General features: G+C 42.6%; 1 protein-coding gene across 1 annotated transcript in view; it reads left to right on the plus strand.

Annotated features, from left to right (window-relative positions):
* Window positions 1-23,127, plus strand: part of HOMER1 (homer scaffold protein 1) — a 93,814-nt gene that overhangs the window by 41,152 nt on the left and 29,535 nt on the right. The gene's annotated exons all lie outside the window — the stretch shown is intronic.

Genomic DNA, 23,127 nt, shown 5'->3' on the forward strand with positions numbered 1-23,127 from the left:
ATGTAAGTGATCAAAACTCACCCTGTGTGTTTTGTGGCTGAATATGAACTAAATCCTGGGTCTGTCAAGACCTAGCCCAGCAGTCTGACTGCTATGCCACACTGGCTTCAATGGAATCCTCCAATATTTGGATTACCTTTCAAATTTGTTTTAAATCAAGCAACACCTGTAATAGAATAATTCTTTACAGGGTGTCAGCCAGCTGTGCCCATTATACATTCCTTTCCAGGCACTATCTCCCAGCTTGCTCTAATAGCCTGACAGTTCTCTGTACACATGGGCATGCTCAGTTCTCACTGAGCTATTTTGGAGTCTGTTTCTAAAGTTTTTGTGCTTTGCATCTTATTCAGCCAAACACTCTTTCTCACTGCTGACACTTAGTGGCATCCTAGTGGTAAGATCTGGGTGCTGGATATGGCAATCTAGACCACAATTTGACTGAACTGTTCCCATTTTGTCTGAGACATGTTTACTATTTCTGCAGCTGTAAAGCAGGATTTGGACTAGTTAACCTGAAATGTATATATTTTTGAATGCTAAGTTGTGAATATGTATGCAGTTGAAGCAAGTGAAGTGATTTGGGGAGGTTGTAAATAAACACTGTTCTTGATTATTGCAAAATATTTATTATCATTTATATTGCTGTAAATTGTGTTTTTATAACAACTTAAAATTTGGGTGATTTATCCCTCAAATATTTTTTCTGGGGATAAGTAATTGTACTACTAGTTAAATTTGTGGACTTCTATACTGCCAGTAATAGAAATCTGATTTTTAAAAAATGTTTTGAATGTATTTCTATAGAGTATGAGGTATGTGAGAGCTAGAATCCTTTATGATATTTTACTATTTGACATCACAATCTTGAATTGGTCTTCCAGTATTGAGCCTTCTCCTGAAGCATAAGAACATTTATTTCCTGAATGTCTTGTGATCAGTCTTTTCCTAATTTAGATGCAGTTAAATTTTAGCAAGAAGCTGTGATTCAGCATGCAGAGGCAATAGCCTCCATCTGTAATGGGTTACCTTGCAGCTCAGTGTGGATTTTTATAGATAACCACTCAGTTTCTGGCTTTTGTAGAGGCTCTGAAAATCTTTTATATAAAAGCTATGTTTCAGTGGTCGTAATAATATTCTGGCACTGTTTATGGATATAAGTATTTCAATATCGTTCGCAAACAAATGCTTTAGTTACTGTTATGAACATCCTCTATAAGTTCAAATACAAAACTGAAATGGACTACCTATGTATCTTACAGATAAAACATATCACTGTGTAGGAGGTAAATGCCCTGTTTCTGTTCCTTTCTGCTCTTCTCATAGTAATATGCACTTCAAACTTGAAACTGAAAGCAGAGCCTAAAGGTCTAGAGCAGGCGGAAGGACTGTGTGCCCTACATACGTACACATAGAATTATAGAACAGTAGAGCTGGAAGGGGCCAAGAAGGCCCACTGGTCCAACCTCCTGTTCAATACAGAACTCCATCACTCTCAGATGGATGCCTAGCTGCATCTTGAATGCCTCTTGTGTGGGAGAACCCAGAACCTCCTTAGGTAATTGGTTCCACTGTCATACTGCTCTAACAGTCAGCAAGTTCTTCCCAGTATTCAGCCAGAATTTTGGCTTCTTGTAACTATTCTGTGTCTTGCACTTTGGGGTGAATGAGAAGAGGTCCTGGCCTTCTTCTTTGTGACAACCTTTCAGGTACTTGAAAAATGCAGCCTATCTCCTCTCAGTGTTCTCTTCTCAAGACAAAGCATGCCCAGTTCTTCCAGGTTGTCCTCACAAGGGCTTTGTTTCCAGTCCCTGGATCATCCTTGTTTCCCTCCTTTAAACCCTTTCCAGTTTGTCTGCTGGAAACATGTGTGCACATACCCTGTCCTTCCATCTTCATCTCCTCTGTTTTAGAATCTGATGACTGCCAACCTAATAAAATTAAAAATGACCTTGTTCTAAATATTGAGAACTCGCTATAAAAAGAGGTTTGAGTGTGCGCATTTATAGTAATAATTGTTCAGTATTGAAAACACAGTAAAGACTGTGACAGGCATTCACATGTATGTAGATGCAGTCTCTCTCTGATTTCCTAAAGCCACACCTTAGGTGCAAGGCTGAACAGAATTGAAGGAATAAGACAATTGAGAAGTGCTATTTGTATAGCCATGATTATTGCTCCAAGGTCAGTAGACACACGCAAATTGCACATATTCTTCATTCCTATGCTGCCTATTATCTATTCATCTCTTCTGTGAAGAGCATCCTAGCTATCAGTTTGACTCCTCTGAAGCTGAGAAGTAGCTGAGATGCTCTTTTAAGAAACATAGTAAGAATCTGACTTAGTTCAGTGGCCTGTCCATTCTGATGGCAGTTCTTGTAGGGTCAAGCTACATGTTAGGTTAATGCACAGGCTGGGATTTCATGATCCCTTTTCAAACTTCCGGTAGCCGTGGGGGAAGGATGTGACCAAGACCTCAGTGGGCTGAGAAGTCTTTAAAATCTCCACAAAGCCAGCTGTCTTCTGACACTAATAGCAAATATCGTGGCAATTCTATTTGGATGGTAACATGTGAGTGCAAGCAGATCTTGTGGCAAAGGCACATCAGTAGCTTCCATGCCCATTAACTCCATCAGATACGCATTAGTTAGGAATATGCTTTAACTCAAAAGTGTAAGAAAAAGGACTGTCCTGGTTATAACATTGGAAGTTTCCAAATAAGCATAAAACAATTGGGGAATATCTCATTTGGCAGGAAAATTATTTCTGCCTTCACATAAGCATCAACCAATGTCATACAGGTAAATAATCTCTCCCCCAGTTTGTCTTTGTCAAATGTGGGAGAAATAATGCTGACAGCTGCTAAATCCTTCTTGGATTTTTTTCCTCCCTGGTACTTTTCCTCAAATACCTGCATCTCCTCCAGCCTTGAGCAATTAAGTCTGTTGAAGACTTTTGGAGCTTGTTCTAAAAGGGGCAGTGTGGGAAGAGGGATGAGTCTCTTCTTTCCTTAGTATATTAAGGGGCTCCAGGCAGGAGTAAAGAAGAATGGAAGGTAGCATTTTCCTTCTGTACTTCCCTCCTGTCTTGCCTCTTTCTTTGTTTTTGTTCCAGTCTCTTTAGCTCACCGTTGCTTCTCCCCACCACCTCACCTGTCTCCTTTCCCTCTTTCTTTATTGTGCCTGCCTGCTTTCCCTTTCTCCTAACTCCTCCCTTTATGAGGTGAACCCAGTTATGGCCATCAGTCCAAGCTCTGAGTGTGTGTTGGCTGCCACTGTTACTCAAACACAACACTGCCAGCTGCAGCTGCCTCAGCAGGGAGGGCATGGAGCACCCTGGTGACACAGTGGGGGTCTGATGGGAGCTGGGTAAGAGACAGCAAGCCCTGCCAATCCCTCACAGTGGGGAGAGGGCTTTAAAAACCCTCCCGCTTGCTGTGATCACTATCCTGAATCTGTGTGTGTTCTATGTTTTTTAAAAAATAAGCAACTGCAAAGATTTAATATGACAAAAAGTTTGGCCTTTTATTTTGAGAAGTGGGGTAGCCTGCTGGGATCTCTTAATTGGGAATGTTAGAGGTTGGGGACCTTAAGCATGACTATAACACATGTGGACTTTTACTACTAAGCTGTGGTTCTTATGGGGTTCGATAGCATTATGGTGGTATGGCAGAATGGGGGATAGAGGCATTCATTACAGGTCTGAGCAGGAAGACTCAGAGCTATTGGTGAGCTTGTTCTCAAAACTGCTGCAGTTATTTCATGAAGGAGAGCCTATAAATTAAAATACATACATGCTTAATATTTCTGCTATCCTTTAGCTACCAGGAATGTGATGTTTTAAAACAGACAGGGGTCAAATTACATGTACACAGAAAATCTAAAACTTTAAAAAGTTTAAATATAGACATGCTCTCATTAAGTTGGAACTGCTTAACCCCCACCTCTTTTCCATTCCCTGATCAAAATTTTCACATTGCCCAAATTGCTTATTAGCCTGCAGGGTTGTGGGGGATACTTCTATATGAATGCTTTACATTTTTCTCCCAGCAACCTTAATAGTATGGGACATGTGATTTGGGGAAAATGGTTAATCACTCTCTCCTGCAGCATGGCTATCTCAATCAAATTGAGGGTGGGGGACTGGTGAAACTGCATTCAGCTTTTTAAAATGTCTTCACAGCATGGATCTTCACATGCTACATTGATTGATCATTAAACAGCTCTTGAAGAGGCGCTTCACATTTGTTTTTGTTTGTTTGTTTTTACTGTGGTGCAGTTTGAGAGTCTATAGCTTTGCCCCTTCACAGCATTTTCTTTCAAACATTTTTTTCTTGAAATTGTTAGCTGATGACTCACAAATTATAAAATAAATGTGGGTGTTCAAGAATTCACACCTGCATGTGAATGTTGTAAAGCCTGTGCTTATGTTTCATTCTTTGAACCACTGCTAAGTGCCTGTCCAGTCATGTTTCCCTCAGTGTCTCTGTTGAAAACACAGGAATTGACCTTTGGCAAGGGAGGAGAGTTGCAGGAGGAAAGTGGTAAAATGGGATGAAGTTACACATTGCTTCTCTCCTACAACACAACAGGAGTAGGCAGTTTGCAGAAAAGAAGCATTGGCAGATGTTTTAAGTCAAGATATGAGGCAGGGGGAGAATGTGCTGCTTTACCCAGAGGCCATAAAAACTGATGTAGCTGTCTGTTTCAATATTCTAATTTATAATCAGAAAAAAAATCATGATTGTGGACAAATGGAGTAATAAAAAAGAAAATGTTCACTAAGGAAAGAAAGTTAAAAAGTAGAACAAGATAGGAATACAAATAGTAGTAGTTGCATGGATGTAACATAGAAACAGAGCGAGTCAGAAGGGGTCTCCCGGGCCATCCAGTCTGATCTCCGGCACCAGCCGGCTCCGCTCACGACATGCCCACCATGTGGATGTCCAGCCTATCCTTGAACACCCGCACCGATGGGGCTTCAACAACCTCTCGTGGAAGCCCATTCCACACCCTCGGGGTCCTGACTGTCAGGAAGTGCTTCCTGGCATCCAAATGGAACCTTGGCTCCCTGAGCTTTGCTCCATTGGAGCGTGTCCTGCCTTCCTCTGCAGGGGAGAACAGGTCTCTACCCATCTCCATGTGACATCCCCTCACATACCTGTATGTCGCCAACATATCCCCTCTGAGTCTCCTCTTCTCCAGGCTGAAGAGACCCAGTTCTCTCAGTCTCACCTCATATGGCATCCCCTGCAAACCAGCCACCAACCTTGTGGCCCTACGCTGCACTGACTCCATCTTGGCTATATCCTTTCTGTAATGAGGGGCCCAAAACTGAACACAATACTCCAGTTGCGGGCGCACCAGAGTTGTGTAGAGTGGTAGTGATACCTCTCTTGATCTAGAAGCCACACTTCTGGCCATGCAACCAAGGATGGCAGACGACCACTGCATCACACTGCTGACTCATGTTTAGCCTGCAGTCAACCAGTACCCCGAGGTCCCTTTCACAAGTGCTGCTCTCTAGCCACTTGTCACCTAACCTGTACCTATGACAGCTATTCCTATGCCCCAAATGCAAGATCTTGCACTTATTCACATTGAACGCCATCCTGTTGTCTCCTGCCCACTTCCATAGTCTGTCCAGATCCTTTTGGATCTGGAGTACCTGCTCCTCAGTTGTGGCCACTGCTCCAGTTTTAGTGTTGTCTGTGAATTTGATCAGCATACTGTTCAACCCTTCTTCCATGTTGTTAATGAAAATATTAAACAGGATCGGCCCTAGGACAGAGCCCTGGGGGACCCTGCTTGTCACTGGCCACCATCCCGATGATTACCCGTTAATGGTTACCTTCTGCTTTCGGTGAGTCAACCATGCCCTAATCCATCAGACAGTGCTTTGGTATATCCCAAAACTCCTCAGTTTCTCCACCAGGATATCATGGGGCACTTTGTCAAAGGCCTTGCTGAAATCCAGGAATACCACATCCACTGCATCCCCTCCATCTAGCCATCTCGAAACCTTGTCATAGAATTCCACAAGGTTTGTCTGGCAGGACCTGTTTTTGCGGAAGCCGTGTTGTGTGGCTGTCAGCCTCCCTTCCCTATCTAGCATCACTAGATCTCTCTCTATTATGAGCCTTTCCATTGTTTTTCCTACAATAGACGTAAGGCTAACTGGTCTGTAATTCCCCATGTCCTTTCTACTACCCTTTTTGAAAATTGGGACCACTGATGCCACCCTCCAGTCCTCTGGAACTTCACTTGTTCTCCACGAGGTCTCAAAAACGGAGGCCAGTGGGCGTGAGAGAACCCCTGCTAACTCTCTAAGTACTCTCGGGTGTAACCCGTCAGGGCCTGGCACCTTTGTAATGTCCAATGCCCTGAGGAGCCCCTCAACTTCAAGGGGGGGGGTGACTCTAATCTGTGCCCCTAAGTCCCCAGCCTCATCTAATCTCCTATGCAGATATCCCCCGTCCTGCTTTGGGGAGAATACAGAGGCAAAATAGTCATTTAGCATCTGTGCCTGTTCCCTCATATCAGTCACTGGATCTCCTTCCTCCTTATTTAGTGGTCCCACCACTTGTCTCCCCTTCCTCTTCCTATTTACATGCTGAAAAAAGCCCTTTTTGTTGCTCTTGATATTCTTGGCAAGTCTCAGCTCGTCATCAGCCTTAGCCTTGCAAAGAATCCTTCTGCATCAGGCCTCCTCCTCCCGGTATACCCTTTTGTCTATTTCCCCCAGTACCCATTTCCTGCGGAGGTACCTCTTTTGTCTAATCCCTCTAACCACCTCCTTTCGCATCCATGGTGGCACTCTCCTCCGCCTCCCCACCTTACTGACTAGAGGTATTGTCAAGGCTTGCGCCTCCAAAACCTCCCTTTTGAGTGCTATCCACCCCTCCTCAACTCGCTTACCTTCCAATAACCTATCCCAGGAGACTTTCCCCAGTCTGGCCTTCAGTTGGCCAAAGTTGGCCCTCTTGAAGTCCCAGCTTCTAGTGCTCGACCTGCTGCACATCCCTAATCCTCTGATCTCAAAGCAAAGGATGGAGTGATCACTCGCATCCAGAGCTCCCTTAATTTGTACTTCATCTATCAGCTCCTCCCTATTGGTCAAGACCAAGTCAAGGATGTTTCCCCCCCTCGTCGCCTCTTGGACCCTCTGTGTGAAAAACCCTCCCTCTATAGCTTCTAGGAAGTGACGTGACCTGGGTGTCACCGCCGAGTGAGTCTCCCAACTAATATCCGGGAGACTGAAATCTCCCATAATTACTATGTCTCTCCCCCGAGATATCCTTAGAATCTGGCCTGTCAGGACATCATCCAGGGTCTCAAGTTGACCTGGAGGGTGATAACATACCCCCACTGTCAGATCTCTTTCCCTGTCAAAACCCCTAAGTTTCACCCAGACTGCCTCTACCGAATCTCCATCTGTGCTGCATTCTATCTCACTGCATCCTATCCCTTCCCTGACGTATAAAGCCATGCCCCCACCTCTCTTTCCCTTCCTGTCCTTTCTAAAAAGGTGATACCTGTCTATGTTCACATTCCAGACTTGCCTTTCATCCCACCAAGTTTCTGTGATTCCCACCAGATCATACCCTCCTATTCCCAGGAGAGCTTCAAGCTCTTACTGCTTATTACCCATGCCCCTAGCATTGGTGTACATGCACTTCAACTCCTTCCCACCGCTTCCTTTCCTTGGAGTTCCCAGCCTCCTCCTTCCTCCCATCCTCCCTGATACCTGGCCCCTCTCTGTAGGAGTCCTGTCAGTCACTGCAGTATCTCTAAAACCTGCTCCCAGAGTCTTGATCCTCCCCCCACACTTGTCCAGTGCAGACACGTTACTGGGGGGCCTGAACCCCCCCCCCCCCGCCCAGTTTAAAGTCTTCTGGACGAAGCTCGCTAGAGCATCTCCAAAGGACCTTTTTCCCATCCTCATGAGGTGTAACCCGTCCCTTGCCAGAAGTCCATTGGCAAGAAACCAAGTGCCGCGGTCGAGGAACCCGAAGCGTTCCTTCTGGCACCACACCCTAAGCCAGTCATTCACCTTGGAGGCCCTCCTGTCCCTTCCTGGCCCAAATCCCCGGACAGGTAAGATTGACGAGAAGGCCACTTGGGACTTCACCTCCCTGAGTTTCTTCCCCAAGGCCTCAAAGTCCCTGGTGGTCCCAGCCACACCCTGCCTGGCCACATCATTTGTGCCCACATGTATCACCAGGAGCGGCTGGTGACCCCCGGAGCGAACAAGACGCTCCACTCTGTTTTTCACATGCCGGATGCGTGCGCCCAGCAGGCAGCAAACCTCCCTTGTCTCCAGGTTGGGGCGGCACACTGCCACCTCAGTGCCCCTCAGCAGGGAGTCCCCAACAACAATCACTCGCCGCCGTACCTTCCCGGTGCTGGTGGGCAGCCGTACCCTGGCCCTCGCCTCTCCTGCAGCGGCCCCCTTGCTGCCTGACATCCCAGGCTGGGGGTCCTGCTGGTCCCCCGAGGCCTCATCAGCCCCAGCCTCCCCAAGTGAAGAAAACCTGTTTCCCAGCTCCAGATTGGTGCCAGGAGGAGGAGGAGGCTGTGCTGGCCTCCTCCTCCTGTGGGTGACATACCTCCATGTCTCCGCAGCTGCTCCTCCTGTGGTCTCTCCCTCAACCCTCTGTCCAGAGGGGGGCTGCTCCGGGGGGGCCTGGAGAGCTCTCTCGACCCTCAGGCACCTCACCTCCTCTTCTAGCAGGGTCACCATCTTGCACCAAGGGCAAGTGTATCCCTGCCTCTCCTGGGGGAGAAGGGCAAACATGTCGCAGCTCTCGCAGCGGACAGCAACACCCTTGACTCCTGCCAAGGCCATCTCCTGGTCTGCCATCGGTATCCCTTCCGAGACCTTACCTTGTTCCCCTGCCTTGTTTGTCCTGCAGTTCCTCTCACGTGCCCAGTTCTCCCAGACAAAAACCCACTCGCACACACACACAAGAATAAAATAAACTTAAATTTAAATTGGAAGAAAAACAAAACAAAGCAAAGCACAGCACAGCACAAACAAAACAAACAATCAAACCTCTGTGTCTCAGGGAAGGGAGTCTCCGGACAGCCCGGGCCGCAGCGAAGGGACGCAGACAAGGGACGACGCCAAGAGGCCAGAGCCAAAAGGGCTTGCAGTGGCTGAGCGCGGCCTTATCAGTCCCTCAGGCCGGTGGCCCCGCCTGTCTGCTTCCTCCTGGCCCCTCTAGCCTCTCTGGCCCCGCCCCCTTCCTCTCTGCTGCTTCTGGCCCTCTGCTCTGCTGCCCAGCTCCTACCTTCCCTTCGGCAGTCCCCTGGCCCCTCAGCACTCTCCCAGCCTGTGCCTCTGCTGCTCTGCCAAGAGGCCAGAGCCAAAAAAAGAGAGAAAAAGTAGAGAAGAGACCTGTAAGTCTGAGAAACATTATTTGAAAGAGTTCCATTTATTCTAGAGTTCATTGGAACTTGCATGTGAGTCTGTAGGCTCAGGATTGATTTGGGCAGAACAATCCAAGGGAGTGCAGAGGTGGGAGAAACCATAATGAACAAACTGCTGTTTAGCTTGATCTTTTATAGATATTTTAGTCCCATGTATGATGGGGTGGGTGTGGGAGGACTGAATCCTAAGCTTCCCTCCAAATGTTTCCTCCTTTCCTCTGCCACTGAAACTTCAACAGCAGATCTCTTTTTCTACCAGCAGCTCTTCCTTTCTTTTAGTCCCACTCTATCTTTGGTCTTCTGGGACTCTATCCCAGGGTCCATAGGGGTTGCTGCCTTAAATTATAAAGCTAATTTATATACAGAGTTTGATGAATGTAAAAAGCACAGTGTGGCATAAGAGTGTCCAAAATCTCTCACTCTAGATAAATTGAAATTTTTAATATCGCTACCAGTTGAATTATATTCAAAGTATTTCTATGGAACTTGTATATGGTAACAAAAACATTTCATGCCGATCAAATGGTTAAGATTTCTACAAGTTGCATCTCCTGGCAACTGTGCTTTAAAAGTGAATGTTTCAATTATGTACTTTTCCTAATAATAAAATAATTGGTTATTATTATATTTGTGCATATGCAGACATATTTTTAAAGAAGACCATCTGAGGAAAAAAAAAGATCATTAAATGTTTAATATTTGCATGTGCATGCTGCACTCTGTGAGTGTATAAGTTCATGAGAAGTTGCTGGATAGTCTACTAAATTGATGAATGTAATCCAAGATTGGATTTTCCAAAATCAACTTTTAAATTATGAATTCTTCTTCCCTCAACAAATTTGGCACACTAGCAGAAAACGAGTGGAACTTGTTGCTTACTATCCTTTTTTATAGTGAGGAATAACACATAGATGGAAGAGAGCTGCTTGGAGATTTGGGATGACCTTCTGAAAGGACCTGTCATCAGTGTCTGAAGATGTTGCAAAAACTCTTTCAGTATCATAAATCTTTGATGTACATATGAATTTTATTAATAATACAGTGAACTGGATCCAGCAAAGCCTCTCATGGACAGAAAGGCTCCTTCAGTCTACAGGAGGTTTTTGATTCAGCAGAGTGCTTCCACTGCCTGAATGTGAGAGGAGGTTGCCTTGGTTGACTCTTCTTTCCCCTGCAGTTCCTCCAAAACCTTCTCCAGAGGGTTAGGTGATCCAGAACAGAGGGAAAAGAGCACTCAGGGCAGAGGATGCAGGGAGAATTGGTATCTCCCATCTTTTCCACCAGTAGCATTGTTCTGAGTAGAAGTGTACATGGCACATACCACTGACAAAATAAAAATCTGGACCCATCAGAGTTTTTTTTTTTTAAACTTGTTACAGACTAAGAGAAATAAATTCATAGTGCTGCAACCGTGTGCCTATTAATGTAGTTTTGTGTTTTCGGGGTTGGGGACTGTTTTGCCAAACAGTCTGATCTATTTATTGCCTTAGTGAGGAGGCCATTTCAAATCATGGTTCAATTTGCACTTTGTACAGCAAACAATTTTATGATAATGCCGCATGTATATTCATTACTGTAACAACACATTTGCTGGAATCATTAAAGAATATATGTAGAAATTTACTTTTTTGTAGACTGGCTTGCATTTTATTGTATGTCTTCAATATTCATAACTCTACACTGTAGGAAAACATAGCAAATGAGATGCTCAGCATAATCTACACCTTAAATTAAATTAGGTCATATGCAAATAGTATGAATTTGAAGCCAAATGCATGCTTATATTCTTACGTGTATAATTTAACAATTTTCCCCATTGAATAATTTGTCCTGAGCAAGGCAACGGAATGTTGATGGAAAAAAATATAACAACTGTGTATTAATTTTTCTATCACTTCTCATTTTCCCTTGGCTCCTCCTTCCTTCGCTTTCATTGCTCTGCCACTTAACGGTTGCATCAAGCTCTTGTTTCTCCTCTCATTGCTCTTCTTTTTATCAGCTACTTTAATTTACAGCTGGCTTTTTTTTTTTTTTTTGCCCAACATTTCTCATATCTTCCCACTATAAGGCATAGCTCTTAAACCATATGTAAGCCCTGTGTATTTACAGAAAAAGGTTTGCAAATGTGTACCTGATCTCTTTTCACTCAGTACCCCTGTCTTATCCACACTATACCTTCAGTTTACACCAACATTTACGTTTCTTGGAGGAAACGTCTTCTGGACTTGTTATTTTCTACTTTTTTTCATTTGTGAGGAATCAAATCCATTTTATCTTCACACCAATAACCCTGTGAGGTGGCTTAGGCTGAGAGTGAGTGACCAGCCCAGAGTAACCCAGAGTGACTGGCTGAGTAGAGACTAGAATCTGGATCTCCAGGTCAAATGCTCTAGCCTGGCTGTTCTCATTTCTTAGAATGTGTAGAGATATTTTAAAGCATCACACTCAGCCAGTGGGCGCTAGAGGTTTCACCTCCACCACTACCACTGAAATCCTTTACTGCATAAATTTTAACCTAAGAACAACAAAATTTTCAGATAAGGCCTTAATAGTCTGGGAGTAACTAATAGTATAATTTGACCATTGTCTCATTTTGTGTCCAAAAATTCCAGCTTGCATGATATCAGGTCTATTGCTTTATACATTATGCTTTTCTGTGAAATAAATTGTACAAGAAATGAGCACAGTTTAAAATCTTCCTAGATTTTTATTCTTTCGTTTCATTAAAATGCACTGCCATCTAGAAGATATGGAAAAACAGCAACTTTGTACAATGTGAACATTACTTATTGGATTTTCTTTCTTTTTTATAATGACAACCTATCATATGGCAATTAAATGCAATTAAATGTCTGGGAATGGAGCATAGTTTGAAGCTGATGCCAAAAATTAGCTGTGTTGGTGCCAGGCAGGCCTCAACAGGGAAACCATTCTGCAACTGGGGACTACCATGGAAAAGGCCTTCCTCCTTGTTGCCTTTTTCTGGGCCTCCCTTGGCAGTGGCAGTTGGAGGTAGGCCCCAGACGCAGATTATAGTGTCCAGGTAGATGCTGGTCAGGAGGGGTGTTTTACCAGTTATTGAGGTCCCAAGCCATGTAGGGCTTTATAAGTTAAACCAGCACCTTGAATTGGACTTTGAAGTATATGCAGCCAATGCAAATGGACCAGAATTGGTGTTATATGTTCAGACCTTCTGGGCCCAGATATTAAGGGAAGATATAAAATAATGTAAAATCCATGGTAAAAGTTGCTGTTTATTGCCATATAAATAGAAAAGGGTATTAATTTAAAGCCCATATCTACACATCAGCGGACAAAAACCACAAAGTATCATGGAATTCTTTATTCAAGAGCTATAGCTTAAAAGCAAATTGTTTTCTAACCAAGTTGACCAACATTCTTGAAAGGGTTTAATATAGCCATAAAGACTAAGAATCAGTACCCAAGGGTATTTTGACTGCATACTCCTTTTCCCTAGCTTAAGTGTAAAAAATGCTCTGACCTTTTGAAGGTTCGGTTCAAATCCAGGCTTCCATACAGTTACATAACCTACAGTTACATAACCCTGCCATGTTTACTTGGAAGTAAGTCCCATAATTTTCAGTGGGATTTATTCCTATGTAAACATCTAGTATTACAGCTTCAAGTAATAGTTCTTTTGGTTATTGTATTCAAAATTTAGATCTTTTGGTTGCTCAGAAATGGACTGCTTAACAGTTCCCCTACCTTTTGCTACCAGCCTTTCAAAGACAATGATTACAATTTGTTACCATCATATTGCAATATATAAATCTTCCTGAATCTGACAGAATATAAAATGCAGAATTAGTTGCATTTTGTATTTTAATATGTTCTAAATTATTTTAGAAAAAGTTTCATTTTAATATTCCATAAGTTGTTGTGAGAAATCAGTCAGAGCTGCAAGACATAAACTTAGGTGAACTTTGGTCCCCTTGAAATCAGTGTGGAAAATTTATCATGACTTGACTTGGGACTGGGTCCAACCAGTATTTTTAAATGCATGTTATAGTGTTTACCATAAAGGCATCTACTGATAACTACTGGATCTTAAAACTCTTATCCAGATAACTTGCTTACAAGAGAGAACTTACTTATAGTATAATCATATCTGCCCTTGTCGAGAATTAAATAAATGTTGAGGCACACTACCTCAATACAGAGCTTTAATCTGCACAGTAAAAACTCTTTGTATTCAAATCAATTTTAAAAATAGGTGTAATTTCATGAAAGTGATTCTTTTCAAGTATGAATACCAAAGGTTTATTAGCTTCATTTAGTCCTTTTGCAGCATAATTGCGCAAAATATTTATGCTTACTGCAACTGGAAAATGAGATGAAGGTATCTTCTTTGTTGTATCCAGGAACAGGTTCCATTACATAGTTTACAGACCAGAGATTATTTTTGAACAAATGTTTATAATACTACCAAGGCTAAAATATAAGAATCACCCAAGTTTGTCAGACGCTACTACTTTAATCTGTGTAAGCTTTGAACATAATGGGATTTATTTCTGGACTAACATGCATAGGATTGGAGTGGAGTTATGATTTTTTTGCACACTTCCTGTTCTTTAAATATTTATGTTCTGATGCTTCCAACAGAAGAATGGAAAATGTTAGTTTCTGCTAACAACTGGAGTTTCCTTTAGCTTGCTCTTCCAAAGGACTTCAGTAGTAGGGCAGGTACTAAATCTGTACTTCTTGAAGTCTAACAGTAATCCCAGTGGCAGGAAGTGGCAAATATGGAAGCAATATGATAACTTACAGAGCAGTCTGCTCCTCCACTGGTGAAGGGTTCTGCCTTGGAGGTCCCTTGTATATCTGTAGAAATATTCATGAACATAAATGTATCACAGGTAGTTTTGTCACCAGCAGTGGCATTTTGTCACCTGCTGTACCTGGTATTAAACCCTAAAAAGGGGCATTCCAGGGAAGGCATGAAATGAGGGGTGGGTAGGTTAGGGTTAAGAGCAACATGGGATAGAGAATAGATAGAAATGACACTTTCACCTCTGTAAGCAGTGGAGGAGCTGCCACTCAGGATAGCTCTCTAATTTCTCAGCCACACTTAGCCTTACTTGGATTACCGTGAGAGATGTCAGTTTGCTGTCATGTACTTTCCAGAGTGTATTTGTGCTTCTGGAATGGTATTTTTATTGATCCCCTTAATATATGCTGATGGGGCCTGAACCAGCAATGAATGAGCAGGAAACCTGGTTTTGGTGTGGTAGCTTGATGCAAATATCAACCCAATGTGTGGCTGCTGTGAAAAGGCATATTTAGTGTTAAGAATCATTAGAAAAGAAGTGGAAATAAAACTGCTTGTATCATGATTAAGGATATGTGAGGAATCCATCAGATTCCCTGGGCTTGGTTTCCTGGGCTTTGGTCCACTTTGTAGTGGCACTGAGCCAGAGCTCCTGGTGAGTGTGCAAATGATTCACAGGGCACATGCCAGGAATCAAGTCCCATGCACTGTGCAAGCAGCACCCCTCTCCCATGCCAAATGCTGCCACTGAAGAAAGTGGGTTGCATGGGGTTGCCAGGAAAGGAGCCCCATGTGACTGCTGCATAAGCAACATCTATGCCATGTGTAGCTGCTGCCAGGTTCACCGGGCATGGAAGAAGATTGCTGCTTGTGCAGTTGGCGTTCACAAACATTCATGGACTTCCTCTTGGCTCAGCTCACTTTGGAAGACTGAGCTGAGTGCAAGGGGAAGCCCACAAATGCTTAGAAAGATGGATTCCTAATCAGGGTTTCTTTATCCAAATCTATTGTGCAAACATACTTGAAATACTGTGATCATGGCACTTGAAGAAGGATATTGTAGTGTTGGAAAAGGTATGAAAAAGGGCAACCAAAATAATCAAGGGGCTGGTGTAGTTCCACTAAGACAAAAGTTTACTGTGTACTCGGGGTCACCTAGTGAAACTAAATGATAGAAAACTGAAGGCAAGAGAGAAGGATAAGTTATTAGTTAAACTATGTAATCTCAACTGCAAGGAATGATGGCCACCCACTTGGAATGTTCTAAAAGGGGATCAGACTAATTCATGTATGATAAAGTTGTTTGTGGGTATGTTGTTACTATCAGCTTAAAGTTTCCCAGGGGTTCCGGTTCTGCCCAAATAGTGGTCAGGCAGAGCAGGGGCCTTCAGTCACTGCCTTCCTCTCAATCTTCCTGCCAGTATTCCACCACAGGGAATACTGGTTAGGAGTGAGGTTGACAGCTACCAAAATTGCCTGATTGGTCCCTTTGGGAACGGTCATCCATTTCATGCCCTGTGTTCCTGCCAATGGCAAGGGAATGGGATTACTAAAGAGCAGGTTTTCCAACAGGTGGTCCACAGGGTACATGCAGCATTCAAGGCCTTTTGCTGCTTGGAACTCCCCTCCCCCCACCCCTAAGTCCCGATTCCAAGCGATGTTACAAGCATGATTGTGGCAAGCTCTCTCATAGCTGTCAGCCCAACCCACTGTCTTTCTCAGCCACACTCAGGAAGATAGCTGGATGGGCCTGCAGCATTGCAGGAGCTCAGCCCAGCATGCAACTGACAAGCAGGTGGGGGATGTTGGGAAGGATTTGTTGGTTCCGATACAGGAGGCTCAGTGTGCCAATTCCAAAAGAAAGGAGGTGCTGGAAGAGTCATATTGGAGGGTTTCTGGGTGGGAGAATAGTTTCCTTGTTTAATAGTTAATTAAATATATTAATTGTGTATATTAAATTTAAATATATTGCAAACACTTTAATTTATGACATGGAAATGTAATTCATTGTGCAACTCCTGGGTTCTGCATCAAAGCACTCATGCAATGCTCAAGATATGAAAAGCTGGATTGCCCTGTTCATTAATAATCTCATTCTCCTGGCATCAGCAGGAATGTGGGTCAAGGAAACCAGAAATGGGGAATAGTCATGCTTGGTTGGGCCTCCTCCTAGGTAGAGCCAGCCAAATATGCCACTTCTGCCCCTACCTGCTTCTGCAGTTGTCCCATTGTCGTGGCTGCCTGTAGTGGTGGGAGGAAGTATATTCAGTTGCTTCTCCTTGGGAGGAGACCCAGCATGGCCACTGCCCACAGTGCCTTACCCTTGGTTTGCATGGCACTGATGTGGGGGTGAGCTGGTGTCTGTTGCATATCCTTCTCCAAGTCATGGGGGAGTCAGGAGGCACTTTTCTGTTGATTTTCTTGGGTGGACTGCTCGCTGGTGGGGGCAGGCAGGAGAACATGTTCTCCTGTACTTCCTTCCCCATTATTGCCTTTCCTTGTGACTGCTGTCAATCTATGGCACAAAAGTGGAAAATGGGGGCAGGAAGCTGTTGAGCCACTGCTTGCCTTTCTGTTTGCAGGTCCGCTCGCTTCACATAGTGCAGCAGGATCCAGCAGCTTGGCCTTGCTTCCTGAAGATAAAAGAACCTGATCAGCCCCTTAATCTGCTGCCTGCCACCTCTCAGCCTCCCAAACAGAGGTGCAAGCCATCTTGTTCTCCCGGCATCAGCAGGGGCATGGGAGGAAGCTGACTGCAGCTGTCCAAAGTGTAGCATGGGCATTTTGCTGGATGTCAACAGCTTAGAGCCCCTTTGGCATTCTTGTCAAGGGGCTCTCTAACCTTTTGGCTTGACTGTGGCTTAGCGCATCATCTAGGGGGGAGGTTTGGAGGGTAGAATTAATAAACTACAAGCCATGACTAGTTGTTGTGCTTTATAAGCCAACCCTGAGTTGCATATGAATCCCCAGCAGCACAGGGGCGGGGAGGGTCAGATGGAACACTAAACCATCCCTATTAGTAAGCTATGTGAAACTCAGTAAGTGGCTTCTAGTCTTGGTAATTATATACAGGTATGAGCAAGTTCCATTCCTGAGAACATCCTTACATCAAATTTGTAAGTTGAATCATGTATATAAAAAGCATATAAAACACTTTAGAAATACTTCATGCTAGAACACAATACAACATTTCAATAATGATAATAATACAGAAATACTAAAGTAACTACAGGTACTGAAGAGAGCGAGAGAATCTGTATGTATGTATGTGTGTACATGTTACAGTTCTTAAAACAGTTTAGATAAAAAGTAGAAAAATAGTAAAAAGATTATTAAAGGTTAACATTTCTTGAGCTAACATTAAGCTAAGCATTTATTGGGTGATGATAGAGATAGGACTGGTGCTGGAGAGAATGGACCTGGTGCTAGAGAGTTTAATTGTGCTGCTGGGGCACATGGGTTGCCACAGGAGTAATTTTGTAGTTCTGACTTCCCATTTTGCTGCCACTGCTTTTCATAGAATAGTAGAGTTGGAAGGGGCCTCGAAGGCCATCAGGTCCAACCCCCTGCTGTTGCAGGATACCAATTTATACCATCCCACTCAGATGGCTGTCCAGTTTCTTTATGTATGTCTCTAGTGTGGGAAAGCACACAACCTCTCTAGGTAACTGGTTCCAGTGTTGTATTGCTCTGACAGTGAGAAAACATTTCCTTTTTTAAAAAAAATAAGTTTTATTTGAAGTTACAATCCTAAAAAAAAAACAACAACTAAAAACAACATCCATCATCAAAAACATTGAGCCCGCTGGGTCAGCCCCCACACCCTTCTTTTTCCATTTATGATAACTTAAAAACATATTTAAATCTGTGCGAAGTCCCGTTTCTCTAGCCAATAATAAAAAGAGTCCCAAGTTTGATAGAAGTCAGGATCTTCCTTCTCCTTCAATGATAAAGTCAATCTATCCATTTCTGCACAGTCCAGGATCTTTTTTAGAATCAGTTCGTTGGTGGGTAGTTCTTCACTTTTCCAATGTTGAGCAAATGCAATCCTCGCCGCAGTGATTATATGTAAAATCAAATACGTTTCTTGTTTACTAATGTCCTCCGATATGGTACCTAATAAAAAAACTTCAGGTTTAAAAGCTAAAGGTTTTTGTAACATTTCCTCAAGCCATTTATGCATTTTAATCTAATACTTTTTCACATTATCGCAAGTTCACCACGTATGATAAAAAGTACCCAATTTATGTTTACATTTCCAACATCCATTTGACATATTTGGAAACATCTTAGCTAATCTATTTGGTGACAGATACCATCTATAAAACATTTTATACAAGTTTTATTTATACAAAGTTGCTAATGTTACCTTAATATTTCTCTCCCATAGCTTTTGCCACTTTTCTAATTCAATATTATATCCAAAATTTTGTGCCCATGTTATCATGGTTTCCTTAACCTGTTTGTCTTCCATTTTCCTATCAAGTAAAAAGTCATATAATCTTTTACTCATTTTCTCACCTGATTTAAGCATCACTTGATCAAACACTGTTAAGTCCTTATAAAAACCCCACACTTTATAATCTTTAGCATATCTCAATTGTATCTGTACCTTACGCCACCAAGAGATATTAGATCCCTGTTCTTGTGTTTCTTGATTCAGTTTCAGTCCTCCATCCTTATCCAAGATGTCATCATATCTTATAATCCCTTCAAAATTCAATGCATTGGGCTATCCAAAAGCTTCCATGGGTGAAAGCCATCTTGGTAATTTATTATACAATTTTACCTTTAGCTTTTCCCACACCTACATTAATGATTTTCTAATATAGTGACTTAGAAAAGAGCCATGTGACTTAGCCTTCTCATACCACATATAAGCGTGCCAGCCTATTTGCCAATCACGTCCTTCAAGATACAAAACTCTCTTATTGCTTAAAGTTATCCATTCTTTTAGCCATGTTAAAACAGAAGCTTGATAATACAACATCCAATCAGGGAGACCAAAACCCCCATTCTCCTTAGCTTCCTGAAGTATTTTTAATTTAATCCTTGGTTTCTTCTTTCTCCATATAAATCTAGAGATTTGAAAATTTAAATCAAAAAATTTTCTATCAATTTTTATGGGAATCATTTGAAATAAAAACAAAAGCTTTGGTAAAATATTCATTTTGACTAGTGCTATTCTTCCCAGCAAGGATAATTGCAAATTAGCCCATTTTTTCAGATCATTCTTAATATGCTTCAAGAGTTTATCATAATTGTCTTCTTTCAGAGTAGTACACTTAGGTGTAAGATAAACTCCCAGCTACTTAACCTTTTTAGCAATCTGCAAATCTACTTGTTCCTGCAGGGTTTCCTGATATCTACCCTGAACCTGGGTTGCCACACTTTGACTTGATTATTCTGTGTCCTACACTCTAGTATCAGTGAGAAGAAATCTTGACCTTCCTCTTTGTGACAGCCTTTGAGGTACTTATAGAGGGATATCATATCGCTGCTCAGTCTTCTCTTCTCAAGGCCAAGCATGCCCAGTTCTTTCAGTCTCTTCTCATAGGGCCGTGTTTCCAAGCTCTGGATCATTTTTGTTGCCCTTCTCTGGACCCTTTCTTAAATCTTGGTGCCTAAAACTGGCCACAGTATTGGAACTGAGGTCTGACTAATGTGGAGTATAGTGGAACTACTGCTTCTCATGATTTGGAAATAATATTTCTATTAATACATCCCAAAATAAGATTTGCAGTTTTGGCAGTTTCATCGCATTGTTGGCTCATATTTAGCCTGTGGTCCACAATTACTCTGAAATCTTTCAGTTCTGTTGAGCCACGTATTCCCCATCTTGTATCGATGCATTTGGTTTCTTTTTCCTAGGTGGAGAACTTTGTACTTACCCTTATTGAATCTCATTCTGTTGCTTCCAGCCCAGATTTCAAGTTTATCAAGATCACCCTGGGTCTTCATTCTGTCTTCCAGGGTGTTATTCCATCCAGTTTTGTATCATCTGCAAATCTGACTATCTTTCCTTGTACTTCTTCATCTAAATCATTAATAAAGATGTTGAAGAGCACTGGGCCCAGGACTGAAACCTGCAGCACTCTACAAGTTACCTACCTCCAGTTTGAGAAGGTGCCATTGAGGAGCATTCTTTGTATCCAATTCAGCAACCAAAGTTGGATCCACCTAATAGTTTTTCTATCTAGTCCAGTTTTTTCTAATTTTCTCATCAGAATGATGTGGGGAACTATGCTGAAAGCTTTGCTAAAGTCTAGGTAGATTTTGTCCACAGTGTTCCCTCTGTCCATGTGGGAGGTTACCCAGTCAAAAAATTAGATTACGAGAAATTAGTCTGACACAGTTTATTTTTGCTAAATCTATGTTGGTTTCTATTATCACTGCATTTTCTTCAAGATGCTTGCAGGCTGATTTTTAAATAATTTTCTCCATAATTTTTTCAGGGATTGATGTTAGACTAACTGGTCTGTAGTTCCCAAGTTCATCTTTTTTGCTGTTTTTGAAGACAGGGACAACATTAGCCCTTCTCCAGTCTTCTGGCACTTCTGCTTTCCAAGATTTACCAAAGATAATAGTCAGTGGTTCTGAGAGTTCCTCTGCTAGCTCTTTTAAGACTCTGGGATGGAGTTCATCAAGCCCTGGAGATTTGAACGTGTTTATTCCATCTTGGTATTCCTTAACCATTGCCAATCTGTCAGTCTTGGGCTGCCATCTCTCACCTTCAGCTTGTACCTCCTCTTGGTTGTAGATTCTCTTATGGGAGAAGACTGAGGTGAAGTAGGAATTGAATGCCTCTGCCTTTTCCTTGTCATCTGTTATCACTCTGCCATCCACTTTAAGCAGCTGGACACCCTTCTCTTTCACGTGTCTTTTGTTTTGGAGGTTTCTGGGGAAGGCCTTCTTGTTATTCTTGCTATACTCAGTTCATTTCCTGCTTTAGCCTTCCTGATGCTATTTCTCCAGTTCCTTGCTATTCATTTATATTCTGCCTTCGTGGCCTGGCCCTGCTTCCACTTTCTGTGCATGTTCTTTTTTTCTTTCAGGCTGTCACTTAATTTTTTGTGGGAACACGTGGGTCCCTGGACTCCTTTTCCGCTAAGAGTGAGTTGCCATGGCACTTCACTTATCATTGTTCTGAGCTTGTCAGAGTTGGCTTTCTTGGAATCCAAGTTACATGTTTGGCTGCAGTTAACCTTTGTCTCCTTTTTAATTGAGAATTCAAGTATTGCATGATCACTTTTCCCCAGAGTTCCCATGGCTGCTACCACCAGGCCCTGTCTGTTAATTGTCCACCAGGCCCTGTCTGTTAATTTCAAATCGAGGATAGCTGATCCTCTCATTCTTCCTCCACATTCTGCTGGAGGAATCTGTCAGCAACACATGTCAGGAATCTCTTGGAGGGGCCACATTTGGCAAAAATGGTCATCCAGCATATATCAGGGAAATTGAAATCCCCCCCATGATGACTACATAATTCTTGAAATTGCTGGCAAGTTGCTTTTTGAAGATTGCATCTTTGTCTTCTTTTTGACTGGGTGTTCAGTAATAGATACCAATAGCTATGTTTTTCTTATTTTTTGCTCCCTTTTCCCCTTCTCCTTCCTTCCTTCTCTTCCTCCCTTCTCGTTCTTTCCTTCCTTCCTCCTTCCTTCCTCTACTTGCTGCCTGGCATGAGTTTGGACTTTGTAGCTTGTCCAGCAGCAGTCAGCAAGTAGGCACACATGGGCACCGCTTGCCACTTGAGGATGAGGCAGGACTTCCTGGTTTTCTTGTTAGTAAGTACAGGTTGTTTATAGACTGGGTGTATGTAACACAGGAATGGTAGCTGGACAATTGTTACCGGTATTGTCTCCAGTACAAGACGCAATATGCCTTGGTATGCCATTTGACGAGTAACATGAATGGGAGGTTTTATTGTATTCATGGCCTCTTTGCAAGCTTTGCCATTGGAAACAGGGTTGACCACTCTGGGAGAACAATGTTGGACTAGATAGGTCTTTGAAGCCACCATTGCTCTTCTTTCTTGTTAGGGTTGCCACTTTTGAGGCACCTTTACTGACTGGGAAACTAAACCCTACTTCGTTATTGTATAAACTATTCTGAGAATTTTGTCTTGAAATAAATGCAAGGCCAAAACTATTTATATGCTCTACCTGTGTACACACCGACAAAATTGTCATTCTCTTACCAAGTTTTCAAAGTAATGCTTATGCAGCCAAAATGCCCCACTCGCACATAATTTGGGGAAACACTGATGTTGGAGAAGTACCAAAAATGGCTAGAGGGAAATAGCATCAAGGGAGAAACCATTTCAAAAACCACATGATTAGGATTCATAATGCTTAGTAGCCATGGAACACTGATTAATTGCTTGATGGGATGGGATGCAAAGAGGAACAGGAAACTGGGACAAAGGAAGGGGGAAAGAATAGGATGCAGTTGCTAGAAATCTGTGAAAGTGTATTTTGTTGTAGGTCTCCCTTGTAATAAATCTAGTTCCAGTCTAGCATAATAAGACTTGCTGTCTTCTCCCATAATAAAAGAAGAGAAGGCATATTGTAGGGGCTGTCTGTGTTCTAAATAGTATAAAGTTCTGTGTGCACTTTGCTGCTTGAAGATGATCTTTGTAGAAGCAAAATGGGGGAAAATGAGTGGAAAAAAGTAGTCTTGCTTATTTTTATCACTTTATTTGCCCAAGAGCTACATAAATTCCATTACAGTGAGACAGTAGTGCTTAAATTATTTCTTCAGAAGTTCACATAATGTCAACTAGCAAAAAGAAGGGTTATGACCTTTCTCTCTACCGGTGTCAGAGGCACTATTTAACAGGTGTAAGTGACTCTTGTAGATCCACCACATTCTTCACAGTGCTAATAATAGAACTAGACGTGCCAATTC

Source organism: Varanus komodoensis, unplaced genomic scaffold (assembly GCF_004798865.1).
Source record: "Varanus komodoensis strain SLA01 unplaced genomic scaffold, ASM479886v1 scaffold5, whole genome shotgun sequence".
Taxonomy (NCBI): Eukaryota; Metazoa; Chordata; class Lepidosauria; order Squamata; family Varanidae; genus Varanus; species Varanus komodoensis.